Raw genomic sequence first — 8,872 nt, 5'->3', positions numbered from 1 at the left:
ATGGACTTGTAAAATAAGAGTCCGGCCTTCTGGACTACTACCTGTTGTGGGAAAACGTCATTTACTAAAATTTTACTTCTTTAGGTACCAGAATTACTTTATAGTCAATATGGGGCCTGGACTCTGAGGCCCCTGGAATCTATAGCTCCTTCCAGAGAATCCTTGATTATGGTAGTAGTGACAAAGATTTGGGAAAAAGGCCATCCACCCACATTAAAGGTGGAGCTAACATTTGGATTCAAGACTAGACTTTTCCTGCCATGGCGAGTTTTATTAACTATACTGGCATTTTAACCAGTATTTCTTCAACTGGGTTTGGACCCCCAGAGATTTCTAGGAAATTTTATAAGCAGGGCAGAGGGTAAATTACTACTTTCCCTCCAATTGAAATATTACAACTGTTTTGAATTATGGTGGAAGGGCAATTCATATTCATTTTACTGAAGAAAAGAGAAAGAAGGTGCATCCTTGAGATTTAAGATGGCATCAGTATATAAGTGGCAGAGAGGGGATGCCCTCTGTCACTTATTTGTGCTCCTCTACTTTTATTCTTCCTTAACTTGTTGCTTCTTTGTCCCTAAGTGATTTTAAAAGCTGTATTCTACCCATCCTCAAATGGGTCTTTGCCTTGTCCAGCTACATCAATTTATACCATATTTGCAATAATTGATCATAGATTTCTTATCTCTCTTTCTTTTTATCTCTTCCCATTTACATTACAAACCTATCCTCGTATTTTCTATCATTTCAGGAAAGGGCGAAGTGCACACACAGATACTTCTCTGCTGCCATCTTATTTTGCCTTCTCATTTATCTAGACTCTTTTAGTTCTCAATTACTTATTGGGGTGAGAAGACCAAACAGAAAATTTTGAGGAAGAAGGGGGATAACATGTAGCTGGATGGGGAATCTGCCTTAATTAGGTAAGATTTGGGTAGAAGCTTAAGGAATTTTTAGCCATACAATATTTACATAGTAAATATGAGCCAAAGGATCCATAGTTTACATTGACTCAAAGCTGAGAGGGGTCTTGAAAGATCATCTTGTTTTGACTTAATAGTAAATTTAATTCTTTTTAAAAATATTTTGTTTTTTAGTTATAGGTGGACACATTACCTTATTTTAAAAATTATTTTTATTGTAAACAAATGGGATACATGTTGTTTCTCTGTTTGTACATGGAGTAAAGGTATACCATTTGTGTAATCATAAATTTACATAGGGTAATAGTGTTTGATTCATTCTGTTATTTTTTCCCTCCCCCTACTCCTCCCTCTCCTCCTTTTCTTCCATACAGGGACCCATTACCTTTGTTTTGTTTTTATGTGGTACTGAGGGTTGAACTCAGGGCCTCACGCATGCCAGTCGAGTGCTCTACCACTGAGTCAAAACCGCAGCCCTAAATTTAATTCTTGAGGGCATGACATGTCTGATTTTTTAATTGCGTCCTCAGCTGTTAGCTCATTGCTTGTTTGGTTTGTTGGATAAATATTTCTAGTCCAACTCTCTCATATTACAGATGAGAAAATAATCCAGAGAGAAAGAGGCTGTCTCAAGATGTATTGATTTTACCATAAAATCAAGAGGAGTCAATTTTTTTCTCCAGCACTGAAATTGTTCCTCAAGTCAATACTAAAATCTACTTTAGGAGGATGGATAAAGAGTGCTACTATACTCATAGCATAGTTATACACATACACATGTAAATACACTTACTCACAGACACCAGGACAGCCATGATTCATCTTCTGGTCCCAGCTTATAGAAAACTGGAGACAATAAAAAAAAATCAGTCTGTAGAAATTTGACCCTCACCAATTTTTTTCTTCCTCTCCCAGGGCCTACCCCAAGTGTATAAAGCAACCCTGGATTATCATTTCTAGTTAGGCAGGGACTTAGAGTGGGTGAGTTTGATGAATCCTGTAAAGCAGAATAGCACAGACCACTTAGAAGAGATGATACAGATCATCTAAGTCAATTTGTGTGCTATACCATGTGATAGTGTCACTAGCCATGTGTGGTTATTGAAACTTAAAGGTAAATTAATAAAATAAAAAATTCTGCTTTTTATATCACTTAGGTGCTCAGTATGGTAGCCATATGTGAATATGACTATTGCATTGAACACAATAGATTTAGGAAGACATTAAGACTAATACCTGGGGCTGGGGTTGTAACTCAGTGGTAGAGTGCTTGCCTAGTACATGTGAGGCACTGGGTTCAATCCTCAGCACCACATGAAAATGAACAAATAAATAAAATAAAGCTATTGTGTCCATCTTCTTCATAAGAGAAACCACTAATACCTGATTTGGGATAGAGGGTGTCACTAGTATAAGGTCATGTAATTAAGTACCAAAGTTTGGAAAAGAACTCAGTATTCTGGACTTCCAGTCAAGAGTAAACAGATTTATTTTCACCCCATATATATTTATTTCTGTGTCAGTGCATATCTCTGAGCATTGTTGAGGCACAGTGAGTATGTGTGACTCCATGTTTGGGCTTTGAAGTGTTTGGGGAGTTGGGGGAGAAGGGCATCTGGTTAGCATGGATGAGGGACCTTCCTTGAATGAATTTGTATAGCTCTTACCTTTCTTCCTAACAGGACCAAAAATAAATACACATAAAAGCACATATAAAAAGTTATAAAAATAATAGAAGGTGCATTGATTATGATAATTCCAGCCTTACTTCCCCCTACTTAGTGTTTGTCCCTGAGTTCAACTGGAGATGGGTGTGGGTAGGGAAGTGGGCTGGGTTGGTAGGTCATTTTAGTAGCTGAGGTGAGAGGGCGTCTGTTGGGTGTGTGTGGTCAGAAAACTTGCTAATAGCGCCCAAACCTAGGAACTGGGGCTGGATAAACTTGCTCTCACCTCAACTTTTGTTCTAAGAGAGAATCAGTAATGAAGGAATTAAGCACAAACTGTCAGTGATAGCTGGACTTTTCCTTAATTATGGAGAATGTTTACAACCACTTACAAGTGTGTTAAATTTAGATTTTTCTAAGGAAAATGAAAGAAAATATTTTGAGAAATTATTACGCAATAAATTTCTAGTGAAAGTGTTGCTATAACTAGTCTACCAAGAAGTGTCTAAGGATTCTGCAGCTCCTCCAATCTTCTGATACTCAAAACTTGCCAGTCAGTAAGAGCTTGAAATGCTTTTAAATATAGTTCATGACAAGAGTCCTAGCTTAGATGCCTTTAAATTCAGATCTACTAAAGAGTACTGGCCTAAGGACTGACTTCTCATAGGAAAGGTTATCCACTATGGATGGAGAGAATTAGATGTGAAAAGCATACCTTGGAATATACAATGAGGGGTTTGGAGTAATGATGACTTTAAACCTCCTGGGCAGGTGGGCATGTGAAGGATACAGAGGGGATGCTGACATTATAAGTGAACTTTACAACTCCCATTCACCAAGTAGGTTTAGCAGTCATAGAGCCTGGATTCAGTTTCAGCTTGCCTTGTGACTCCAGATGAATTCTAGAGTCCTTCAGATTCTATCCCCATAGAGTAGAGAGAACCATAAGAGTGTCCAAATGTTCTCCTTATTCTACACATCAGCAGATTTATGATATAAGTCAGCTGTAGTATTAATCTTATTTGCTGCATAAATCAATCTAGCCCACCCCTCCCTTATTACACTTAAGGAAACAGCCTGGAGAGGATTTTTCAAGATGAATTTCTTAAGACTTCTGAAACTTAGTCTTCTTATTAGAAAAAATGATGAAATAATATCGATTCTGCCTTCTGCCTGCCTGATTCACAGAATTTAAAAGCCAAGTAAGAGCCAAGAAAGAGCTTTATAAAGTATAATATATTTTGAGGATACAGCTACTTCATTGTCTAGTTTTTAATCCACCCACCCAGAGACTTCTTTCACCAAAAATATTACATGACTTATTTTTCCCTATCTACTGTTTTTAAATACTTTAATTTTATTCATTTTTATGTGGTGCTGAGGATTGATCCCAGTGCTTCACACCTGCTAGGCAAGCTCTCTACCACTAAGCTACAACTAGAGCCCAACATGACTTCTTATAAATAAAATTTATTTTGAGAGAGGAAATTTGGATAACTTTGAGATAATCTGGGATCCTATAGAGTGTTACACTCCCAGGCAGGGGATTATTGCCATTGAGGATGTAGTTGCAAAGGCAACTTTTAAAAAGCCTTTTTATTAGTACAGTATTAATTATACAAAAAGTGGATTTCGTTGCAGCATATTTGTATATGTATATAACATACTTTGATTATGCTCTCCCCATTACCCTCTCTTACCCTTCACTCTCTCCTCCTCTTATCCCCATCCTCTTCTGTTATAGAATCCAACAAAGGCCTAATTTTATTTCAGAAAAGAGTTTACCACAATAGCAGGTGTGTTTGTATGTGTTTCCTCTGTGTGAGTGTGTCTGTGTAGGAGTGGTTTATAAATGAGGCTTAGGGGCTGTTGAAGCACTACTTGTATAACTGCCTTAGCCACTGGAACTCTCTGAGAGTAAATGAATACATTCATTTTACTCAAAATTGGAGTCCCAAGACCTATCAAAGGTCCATCATTTTTGGTATGGCCTGGGACAGAGCAAGTCATTTAAATTTTCTGAGCTTTGGGTTTCCCATTTGTAATTCATAAGACTAAGAGGATAATGACATCCACTCTGTTGCTTCACTGGGAATCAAAGTGGAGCTAAGGCATGTGAAAGTGCTGTGTATTGTAAATAGCTGTAAAAACAACCTCATTGTCATTTCCTAGTAGCAGGGGAAGTCCCCGGTCCCCCGGATGTGCTCAGACATTATCTTTGGCCTACTTCCTTATCTTAGTAGGGACCAGCTAACTCTAGTCAAGAAGGGATATTGATTTAAATATTTGATTTTGTGGCCTAGGCCTTAACCTAGCTTCACCTTTATTGGTGAAGCATTCTAACTTTGAAAAACTATAAACAGAACTATCATTGGGCAAAAATTTTGAACAAATCTAGTATGTTTTCAAGACCCTTTTTCTTTTCAGCACCTGCTCCCCTAGAGTGGGTAGCAAGAGAAACTGTATTCTGAGAGGTTGTATCACCTGGGGTGTAGTTAATAGCTAAAGATCTGGAGGTAGATTCAGGATAAATCTTTGTTTCACCATTTACTAGTTGTAATCTTGGACAAGATATTCAGCCTCTTGGCTCCTTAGATTCCTGGTCTGTAAAATGGGGCCAATAACTGCACTATATTATGGGGTCATTATAAACTTTAAATGTAATAGTTCCTGGCACAAATTATGTTAACAATAAATGTAGCTTTCTTTTTATTTTTATTTTAAAGTTGCAAGCCTGGAAATAGATATCATCCCAAGAACGACTTCTGATTTAGAGCATTAAAAACTTTCCTACATCCTAGACCTGCTGACTTGCTGGTTTGTACAAGTGAACCCTCAGGCAATATTGGGCACAAATTTGAACTCAAAACAGGATCTTGATATTTTGTAAATGATATTTTCATAACCTTTCTGCTTTATACTTTTCAGAGACTTTTTGTTTTTTTGCTTACAGATGACCAGAAATGCCTTTCTTGGTTGATTATTTCCTAATAAATGTGTGCATCCCTGTCTAGAGGCCTCTCACCATTGACCAGTTGGACCCTATATTGGCTGACTGAAGCTTTCATTTGGACTAAAAAATATAGTTTTTTTCCTCTGGACTTCAGAGATCACAAAAGATGATAAGTGTCTAATGGGGCTAGGTTGGATTCCTGGAAGAAAATAGGTATGATTATGGTTATGGAACAAGGGGCTCAGCTTGTTTAGCCCTCATTTCTTATTTGGGGCATGCCTCTGTGGATCAATCCCAAATTTACATCATTAGTTCACAGACTGATTTTGTTTGATTCCAGAAAGTTATACCTAACAATTTATTTCCCACCCACACAGAAAAAACATGGGCCAAATGTGTGTGTGTGTGTGTGTGTGTGTGAGTGTGTGTGTGTGTGTGTGCGCACACACAGGGGCAAATAAGTGGTTACTTGTTGGTTGAACATTTTTCTCATAGAAACAAAAGAACTGGGAAAAAATTAAAATAAAGAACATTTAAGAAGACAAGGAGTGGAGGTTTACCTGGTTTGATTACTTTTGTCACATCTCTTAGCATAGTGCCTGAGCATATTTTTATATGTCTCACTGTTAATAAAAAGAGATTTGTGAAAGCATGTTGAAAAAGTGACTGCATTATAAAATTCTGAGATTATTACTTGTCATCAGTTTGCTGTTGGTTATGGAATGTTCTTAAGTAATGGTGAACTTGCACTTTGGCACCAAGATCTTATGGGCATTCTCTCTCTTCTCAAGTGGTACTAATGCCCACTTTTATATCTAAATGAAAAGCATTTTTGAATCTGATAACAGCTCAATCTCCAGACTGTCTTGAGACCAAAATAATTTCAACAAACAAATGGGCTGCAGTCATGAGTAGTCAAAATGGTAGCTGTAAGAGTCTGTCTTTTCATTCCTGATATGAAAAGGCCTTCTCCTTTTACTCATTTTGGGTTCATAATGGTCTGTCCTTCTCTTCCTGTTTTAAGCAACAAATGTTGATAACATTCTATGTAAATAATTAGTCCACATTGCATAACTATTGCCTCCATTCAGACTTCGAAGAGTGCCTCAGTCCTGTTTCAGACAGACAGAGTAGGAAGGTATTAAATAAAAAAGAAAAGGGGCTAGAGATATCTCTTCCACTCTGGATATGTCTTCCTGGAGTAATGGTCTGTCTGCCAAATGTATCAGGTTAAATTTAAAGTTGTCAGTCCAACAGGATTAGCCCTAAGAAAAATTAGAGAATAAATGAAATGAGCCTGTCTTGACTTTTATTTAGAGATAGATAACTCTTCTCCCTTTTATCTCATTTGCTGTCCAGATATCCAGTGCTTATATATTTTTTTGTCTCTTTCATCAAGAAATTTTTATTAGAACATTGCTTTTAATACTTGTTGGAGCCTTTAGGCCAGAACTGTCATCTTCCAGTAATTTGCCAAAATGACGAACACAAAGGGAAAGAGGAGAGGAACCCCATATATGTTCTCTAGGCCTTTTGGAAAACATGGAGTTGTTCCTTTGATCACATATATGCGAATCTACAAAAAAGGTGATATTGCAGACATTAAGGGAATATGTACTGTTCAAAAAGGAGTGCCCCATAAATGTTATCATGGCAAAATTGGGAGAGTCTACAATGTTACCCAGCATGCTGTTGGCATTGTTGTGAATAAGCAAGTTGAGGTCAAGATTCTTGCCAAGAGAATTAACGTGTGTATTGAGCATATTAAGCACTCTAAGAGCCGAGACAGCTTCCTGAAACGTGTGAAGAAAAATGATCAGAAAAAGAAGGAAGCCAAAGAGAAAGGTTCAGCTGAAATGCCAGCCTGCTCCACCCAGAATAGCACATTTTGTGAGAACAAATGGAAAGGAGCTTGAGCTGCTGGAACCTATTTCCTATGAATTCATGGCATAATAAATGTAAAAAAAATAAAAGTCTGTGAACTTAAAAAAAAAAACTTGTACACATGTGGAGGTGAAAAAGATTTCCCCAATAATTTTAATCAATTAACCACATTGTTCAAATATAATTTTTACTTTTTATTAGAAAACTTCGTTTGGTACACCAACAAATGCAGTCATTAACTTCAATTGAAACAATTTATTTTCTTTAGAAAATTAATACTGTATTTTATCTCTGTTGTATTACTTAAATGTTCATTAAAGTTAATGTTTCTAGAACATATACTAGGCCCATTCCTTTAAAATGTAATCTTATCTTTTATGTTCTTCTATAATTATTGATCATTTTGTGGCTTTAAATCTCTGAAAGCAAATACAAAGGAATTAAAGGCAATCATGAAGAAGTTTTTTTTATTTAAAAGAAAATTTTCAGTAACACAAAGTTAAAAGTACAGCTGCCGAGAACAAAGAAACATCATATCAAAATCTCTGGGACACTATGAAAACAGTACTTAGAGGAAAATTTATTTCATGGAGCGCATTTAATAAAAGAAGTAAAACTCAACAAATAAACGACCTAACACTACAGCTCAAAGCCCTAGAAAAAGAAGAACAGACCAGCACCAAAAGTAGTAGAAGACAGGAGATAGTTAAAATTAGAGCCAAAATCAACGAAATTGAAACAAAAGAAACAATACAAAAAATTGACAAAATAAATAGTTGGTTCTTCGAAAAAATAAACAAAATTGATAAACCTTTAGCCACACTAACAGAGAAGACGAGAGAAAACCCAAATCACTGAAATTCGGAATGAACAAGGAAATATCACAACAGACAGGATTGAAATACAAAACATAATTAGAAGCTATTTTGAAAATCTATACTCCAAAAAAACAGAAAACCTCGAAGACATCAACAAGTTTCCAGAGACATATGAATTACCTAAACTGAACGAGGAGGACATACACAACTTAAATCAATCAGTTTCAAGCAAGGAAATAGATGAGGTAATCAAAAGCCTACCAATAAAGAAAAGTCCGGGACCAGATGGGTTCTTAGCCGAGTTCTACAAAACCTTTAAAGAAGAGCTCATTCCAATACTTCTCAAAGTACTCCATGAAATAGAAGAGGAGGGAACCCTCCCAAACTCATTCTATGAAGCCAATATCACCCTGATACCTAAACCAGACAGAGACGCATCGAGGAAAGAAAATTTCAGACCAATCTCCTTAATGAACAACGACGCAAAAATTCTCAACAAAATTTTAGCAAATTGCATACAAAAATATATTAAAAAGATAGTGCACCACGATCAAGTGGGTTTCATCCCAGGGATGCAAGGTTGGTTCAACATCAGGAAATCAATAAATGTAATTCACCATATCAATAGAC

General features: G+C 36.5%; 1 pseudogene across 1 annotated transcript; it reads left to right on the top strand.

Moving 5' to 3' along the window:
- Positions 1-7,018: 7,018 nt before the first annotated feature.
- LOC306651293 (large ribosomal subunit protein eL21-like) lies at positions 7,019-7,493 on the top strand (annotated as a pseudogene). The gene has a single exon. The product of its transcript is annotated as a large ribosomal subunit protein eL21-like (transcript).
- Positions 7,494-8,872: the final 1,379 nt, after the last annotated feature.

The sequence above is a fragment of the Sciurus vulgaris genome, assembly GCF_902686455.1.
Source record: "Sciurus vulgaris genome assembly, chromosome: X".
In the NCBI taxonomy this organism is placed as follows: domain Eukaryota; kingdom Metazoa; phylum Chordata; class Mammalia; order Rodentia; family Sciuridae; genus Sciurus; species Sciurus vulgaris.
The sequence above is the reverse complement of the archived record's forward strand: the minus strand, read 5'-3'. Positions and strand labels throughout refer to the sequence as shown.